Genomic DNA, 7,178 nt, shown 5'->3' on the forward strand with positions numbered 1-7,178 from the left:
GGTAATGGTGCACATCTTTATGCCCTCTAATAGTAAGCCATCTCCCAGCACATGGTATCTCCGGCTTCCACCCCGGGTTAGGCTTCCTTGGGTAAGGACCTGGCAAATGCTCCAAAATCCATCCCTGCAACAAAATAAATAATACACAAAATTAATTATTCGAGTTAAATATTCAATAAATCTAAAACATTATAAAATAATCTAACATGATAATAAAATTTATAAAATAAATTCATAAAGAAATTAAGATAAATATTAAATTATTACGATAAAAAGAGTCATACAACCAGCCATCGTTATGTTATTTAGGATATCAGAATCATCCAGATAATCGTACATGTAAACTAAGGGCATCCCTTCCCATGACCACTTCCCAACCGCCTACAAGTCCGCCATGCAATCAAGATATATTAAGTCGATGTGTTTGTTCGTTTTGTTAGTGAACAGCGCACAACCGACGAGATATAGAAGGAAACTCCTCACACACCACACCCTCCTCCTGCCTCTCTCCTGCAGCTCCTCCCTCGTCTGTGGCTCCTCAAGTCGTCTAGTCTTTGTCAGGTGGTCCTCATAAACCCGCTTCAGTGAGGGATAACTGATATGACCAGCAAATTCATTCCTAACCTCAGCCCTAGCATCAACATCTGACATGCCCAACAACTTGGTCATCAAATCAATCGAACGGTCCCGATCCATTGCCTCGTCTTGGTCTAACATGCAGCCGTGAATAGGAATGTGTAGGAGATTATGCACATCGTCCAAAGTGATCGTCATCTCCCCCACAGGTAGATAAAAACTATCGGTCTCCGTGTGCCACCTCTCGTAGAGAGCACGTATCATGGCATGGGTCACAGTCAAATACCCGGTGTATATCAAATCATGTAGGCCAGACCCCTCCACATGCTCCCAAAACCACCTCAAACCCGCCTCCGGCTTATCAAGCTCTTTCATCCTTTTCCCTGCATTTATACTCTTGTAACCCACTTCATCATACCACATCTGAAATTCAAATTAATTAAGACAGTGTCACTATTTTAAATAATTCAAACACTTACGCTACATAATATTAAATAATTATAACGCTTGCGCTACATAATATTAAATAATTAAAACACTTACGCTGCATAATATTAAATAATTAAATCACTTACGTTACATTATTTTAAATAATTAAATCACTTACGCTACATAATATTAAATAATTAAAACACTTATGCTACATAATATTAAATAATTAAAACACTTACGTTACATTATTTTAAATAATCACTTTAAAGCATTTAAAGAATTTTAAACAATTTAAACACTTACATTATAATGGTTCACCCAAAGTGGGTTCGCCACGTGCCTCGCGTAGTCGGACAACAGTGACGTGGTCTCAGGTCCTCCAGGAAAGGAGGCCCTCCAACAAGATACAACAGTATCAACGGAACACAACGACGTCGTGGCTGAGCCTGAGGCTGAGGCTCACCCTCATGAACTAGATTATCTGCCTCAAGATAATCCTCCACAACATCCTGTGGCACCTCCTCATCCTCTGCCTCGTCCTGCGGCGGCTGAAAAAAACATTCTCTCCTCCTCCATTCGATCATATCCAACAAAACCTTCATCCGCATACCCAGCATAATTATGCGCTGGTGTCGGATCAACCACCTGGGACGAGTAATCCACCTGGGTGTGAGCCCTCTCCATCTATCCTCGGGTCCCTGCGCTTCTGAGTCTTGGGGACATACGGATGATTTTGAATCAGATGATTTTTTGTCTCAAACCGATCCAAACCGCACCACAAGCACCCCTAATGGTTCATAATATGGATGTTATGTGTTTTGAATTTTGATTTGAACTTTGATTTGAACTTGATGTTTGACGAATATTTAAAGATGCATTATCGTCCACAATATTGACATATAACTCAATACATTTAAGTATCTTAAAATTTTCATGAGTGTCAAGCATAAACTCAACTTCTCTGCAGTTATAATTTGCAATTCTTTAAAGTGGATTTTTGTATCTCCAACAAACATTGGGTGTCGATGTATAATTTTATATACCACCTTATTGTCTCCTAAATCAAATTTCTCTTATAATATTGTTTTTAAACGAACAAAAGTGCTATTAAGGCTTGATTATTGTTTTTGTGGCTCACATAGTTGTAAAATCATAAATGATATATTAGCAACCTAAATTGCTAATCCACCGTATTTATATATGTTTCTTCCATTTGATGGGTAAGGTCGGGTCACATGCAAGGATAAAAGAATAGACAACATGTAAAAAAAATGTTGAAATCTGCAAAGTTTTAGTAGTCAAAGTCAATAGTGATGAATGAAAACTCACAATGGATAATTTCGAAATATTATCCTAATGAATGTGTAAATTAAGATTAGGACATACTAACATTTGTCATAACAAGATTTTATTGAGGAAAATTAATGGTTAACATTTTGAGAAATAAATTAACACGATTTTTGAAACATAATTTCTATTAGTGAAATTTTAACATGTGTCCTTAAGAAGGACACATGTTAGCATTTCACATAAAGATTTATATCAGATTTTATATCATACATAACATCGTACATTGCAAACAAAATGGACAACCAAAACATATAAGTTTTTTTGCAACTATTATTTAAAGGTATTTTACTATTAATACTATTAATGTGTAAATTTATTTTTATAGTAATTTAGATATTAATACTATTGAATCTAAAATTAAAAAAAATCAAGACATGAAAGTATTTACTTTTGAGTTTTACCCAACATTCAACCTAGGGTCTTCCTTGCATGTCCTTTTTAAACACTTCATATTAGAAAGTCTTTTAACCTCAAAAAATAATATACTTAGGTGAAAAACTCTAAAAGCATACGGTAAAAAGTTGTTTTGGATTGTTTGATTGAGGAAGGATATTATATATATATATATATATACACACACATATACACACACACACACGTCATGCTTAGAAGTTCACATGCCTTATGAAATCCACATGCTTGATATAAGAGCTTAGAAATAAGCTTATGAAAAAGTAATCTACAATACTTGTTTCTAGTTTATGTCATGTAGATTTTACTTTAGGAGATAAAATGATACAAGTATGTGGGTTACCCTAAAGTATTCATAAGTTGTTTTCATATAAGAGCTTTTTGAAATAGCTGAAAATAGCTTCTAGACATGTCATAATGTTTTTTTTTTTTTTTTTTATATATAGCGAAGCAATTTGCAGTAGGCAGAATTGGACCAGTGAATTTGGATGCTAACAATTTTTATTTTCATATGATGTGTTTATAGGTTCGACAACTCCTTTAACCTTTTTGCCTCCATTTTCGACACTCGTTGCTCTTTTTTCTCAACTGTTTAGTGTTACTCCTCACAAGATATACATTTGTTGTTTAAATTCTTATTAATCAGTATTGAATGCACACTATTATCTGTTATTCAATTTGTTTATGATTTATTAGATGTGTATGTTTAAATCTATGCTCTATAGGTTGGTGTATGTGTCAATTATGTTGTTTTTGGGAGGAACATAGATACATAGTTTGTAGTGATAAGGTAATTCTTACATAGGTTGGATCGAAATGTTCAACCAACGAATCTCGATATTACCAATTGTGTCAGACCTTACAGACTCATGTTTGAAGTTCAATATGATTAAGTATAATTGATTAAATCAGTAATCACTATATTGAATCTTGAATTATCCATGTTGAACAATTTGAGAAGAAACATTTTCTTTACTTGATTAATGGTCCTACATACTAAATCTCATACCTTAGATTCAATGAAATTTTAGTTTACTGCTGTTTTTTGGTTTGTTTTGAGGGTGCATACTTGATAGGAACAAGAAGCAGAAATCAGGTCCATGCTCAACAACAGCGACGGAAGAGAATTCATTTGCATTCTCAAAGTTTGATCAAATGGAACTTCGAAAAGCACTGGTGAAAGTGTTCATATGTCTTAAGCTTCCCTTTCGAAAGGTGGATCATGAAACACTTCATTATTTTTTGAACCTTGGAATACCATAATTTAAGATTCCTCACGCACTAAACTATCATGTGACATCTTACAATCGTGGGGTAATGAAAAGGTAAGGTTAAAACTTTTCATTCCCAACATTGTGGATAATCTAAAGAACATTTGATGTTGTTAAATGAAGATTGTTAATTTGTCATTTAATTTGTTATGCGTTAAGTAAAATATTGGATATAGCGAAACAATTTTTTCTGAATCCTTTACAAGCAAGTGTAATTAATCAATTAACTCCACAACCAGGGTGTTTGCCGCAAATCCCGTAGTTAAAAGACAAAAGACAATTTTATTTATTCCTTTTTATTAAAAATAATGCTGGATGTTACGAAGAGAGAACTGACGAAAATCACGAAAAATACACCTTCAAATTGTAAATAACATTTTTATCCACCAACCATTTTGATATTACCAAGTCATCCCTTGTATGGTAAGTTTTTCCTTTTTTCAAAGTATTATTTCATAATATGTTTAAAGTAGTTATATGTTTTGAATCAATCTACAAAACGATTTAATAGATTTCTCTCTCTATAAAAGGGTTCATGCTGAGACACATCTATCTATCTATCCTTTTGACATAAATACAAGTAAAACAAGCCAAAACCACAAAATTTCACGTAATGATATTATTGTGGAGATTTGAAACTAAGTTTGTTACAAAATTTGATTGAAGTTTTTTGTTTATGTAACTAGGTTTGAAAATTTTAATATATCTCATACCTATTTTATTCTACGTTTGGTTCATTTATTCTAATTATTTTCTAATAAAATGCAATGATATGCTGAGGTTGACCAAATATTGCAGTTAAATATTATGAGAAATTGAAATACGATTGATATGTATTCGACAAACAAGTTTTTTTTTCCATAATATTGATTTCAATCAAGGTTATGATAATACACTAATCAATATTGGATGATATGAATGGAGGAATTTCATGAAGATGTTGTAAGGGTCTGTTTATTTTGTATGTTTCTTGTTTCCATTTCTACAGAAAACTAGATTAAAAATATGTTTGCGTGCTTTTGAATTTTTTTTTCCAGTAAATAGCTCATTTCAAGAAACAAAAATACATCTTACTTTGTGTTTTCATTACCAATAATTAAAAACAAAAATGGTGAAAACATGGTGTAAATCTCTTAATTTTCAACGACTTTCATTTTTTTTTCTTCCTATTTTCATTGACTTCTCTACCCTAGATGTCGAGAGCCTCAAATTTGACTGAATGTTCGTTCAATTACAACTTCTTAGTCTTTTTCATCATCTTCAAGTTTGGTTCATTTTCGTTCTCCTCTTTCAACACCAATTTTATCATGTTACCAATTATGACTTGATTTCATTATTAGAGATGCATAGTTGTAAACGATAAGTGCTATTTATTCTTGTTTATAGTGACAGATGAAGAGAGATCAAAACAAACTGTACACACTAACATTAGTTGAATGATAATGTATGTTGTTTAGCAAAGAAGTAATGTGGTAAACCCTAAGCATATTGGACGACCTTGTGCATGTTGTAATCATTTCATGTCTTATTTGACTTGAACTTGCACAACGACCATACTTTATTTGTTAACTAACTTTTGTTTTCAACACTCTTCTCTCTTAGTCTCTCAAATTGATAACAACATAAGAGGGGAGGGAAAAATGAGAATAGGGGACGACAAAGATTGGTCGATTCCAAACACAAAGATTTTCTTAGAAAAATAAATGGTCGAAAAAGGGGCAACTTCAAGAGGTCACATTCAAGCAAAAGACGTGGAAGAAATAAACACTAAGTTGAAATATACACATTCAACGTCGAGAGTTTTCTACACTACTATCTCCAACCAGGGTTACATGAGATTCAATAATCAATAAAGTGAATGCTCGTGATAAAGTATATGAATGTTTGTTTAGGGTGAGTATAAGTATCCTAGTTCAAATTATTCACCATCATTGTAAAAAAAATAGGTACTAATAATAATAAAGTTTTAATTTATCATTCTCAATAAGAAAGGTCTTACTTACAAACCATTCAATATAACAACATCAAACAATTAAAACGAGTAATTTTGACACATCAACACAAGTAAATTAAAAATGAAAAAATCCAAATAAAATCTCTATTAACTACTTTTGTTCACCGTTCCACCGTTGTTGGTTTTGATTGATCCCATGATTTTGTTCTATGTAATCATCTACGTTCTAACCTTATGTTACTGCCTACTTCACCCTTTCAAACCTAGTTTTCAATGTTATTCAATCTTCAAGTTAATTAAGAATCGTCTCATATCTTCCCCTGGGGTCATTCTATGTTTGAATATCAATGACTAACATGAAACCTGATAAGAACATGAGCAGCTAGAACATGATAGCCATTCTCTAAACAATCTCTTATATCAAGTATACCTAATAAGAATTAAGAACATGAGAAAATGCTTTTGAATGGTTCAATTCATAGTTATTCAAACACAAGTTAACACTGAAGAACACGAGCAATAAGAACAAAAGTACAAATAAATGGCAAAGAACAAAATGGATCAATCAAAGCCGAAAGCAATGGAACGTGAACAAAAGTAGTTAGTAGAGATTTTATTTGGATTTTCCATTTTTAATTCACTTGTGGTGATGTGTCAAAATTACTCATTCTAATTGGTTGAAGTTGTAAAATTGATTTACCATGACAGTCTATTCTAGTTAACCTCCATGAAAAATCAACATTACACACATTTATATACAAAAGATAATTTTGTAGTTGTTACACACTTTTAAATAAATTTATTATTATAGCCATTTTTCTTAATACCCGTAATTTTTATAATATACAGCTAAAACGGTGAAAAAATATTTTTCCAAATGTGTTTATCTAATCTATCTAATGAAATAAACATCGCCACGGTAGGTCATTCCATTAGGGGTGTAAGTGGTAGGGACAAAACCGACGAAACCGAAAGTTCAAACCGAAAAGGTATCTGACCTTGCCTGGTTTGGATCAAAACCGAACTGATGGTAATCCCACTCTCCATTTTACTAATACTATCCCTCCTCACACACTTATGATTAGACCCAAAATTAGATCGCAACATAAAATACTCCTTGATCCATTCACTTTCTCCCTTCATCATCTCATCTCATCTCATCACTGAGACTCTATTTTTTTTTT

This window comes from Medicago truncatula, chromosome 1 (genome assembly GCF_003473485.1).
Source record: "Medicago truncatula cultivar Jemalong A17 chromosome 1, MtrunA17r5.0-ANR, whole genome shotgun sequence".
NCBI classification, from domain to species: domain Eukaryota; kingdom Viridiplantae; phylum Streptophyta; class Magnoliopsida; order Fabales; family Fabaceae; genus Medicago; species Medicago truncatula.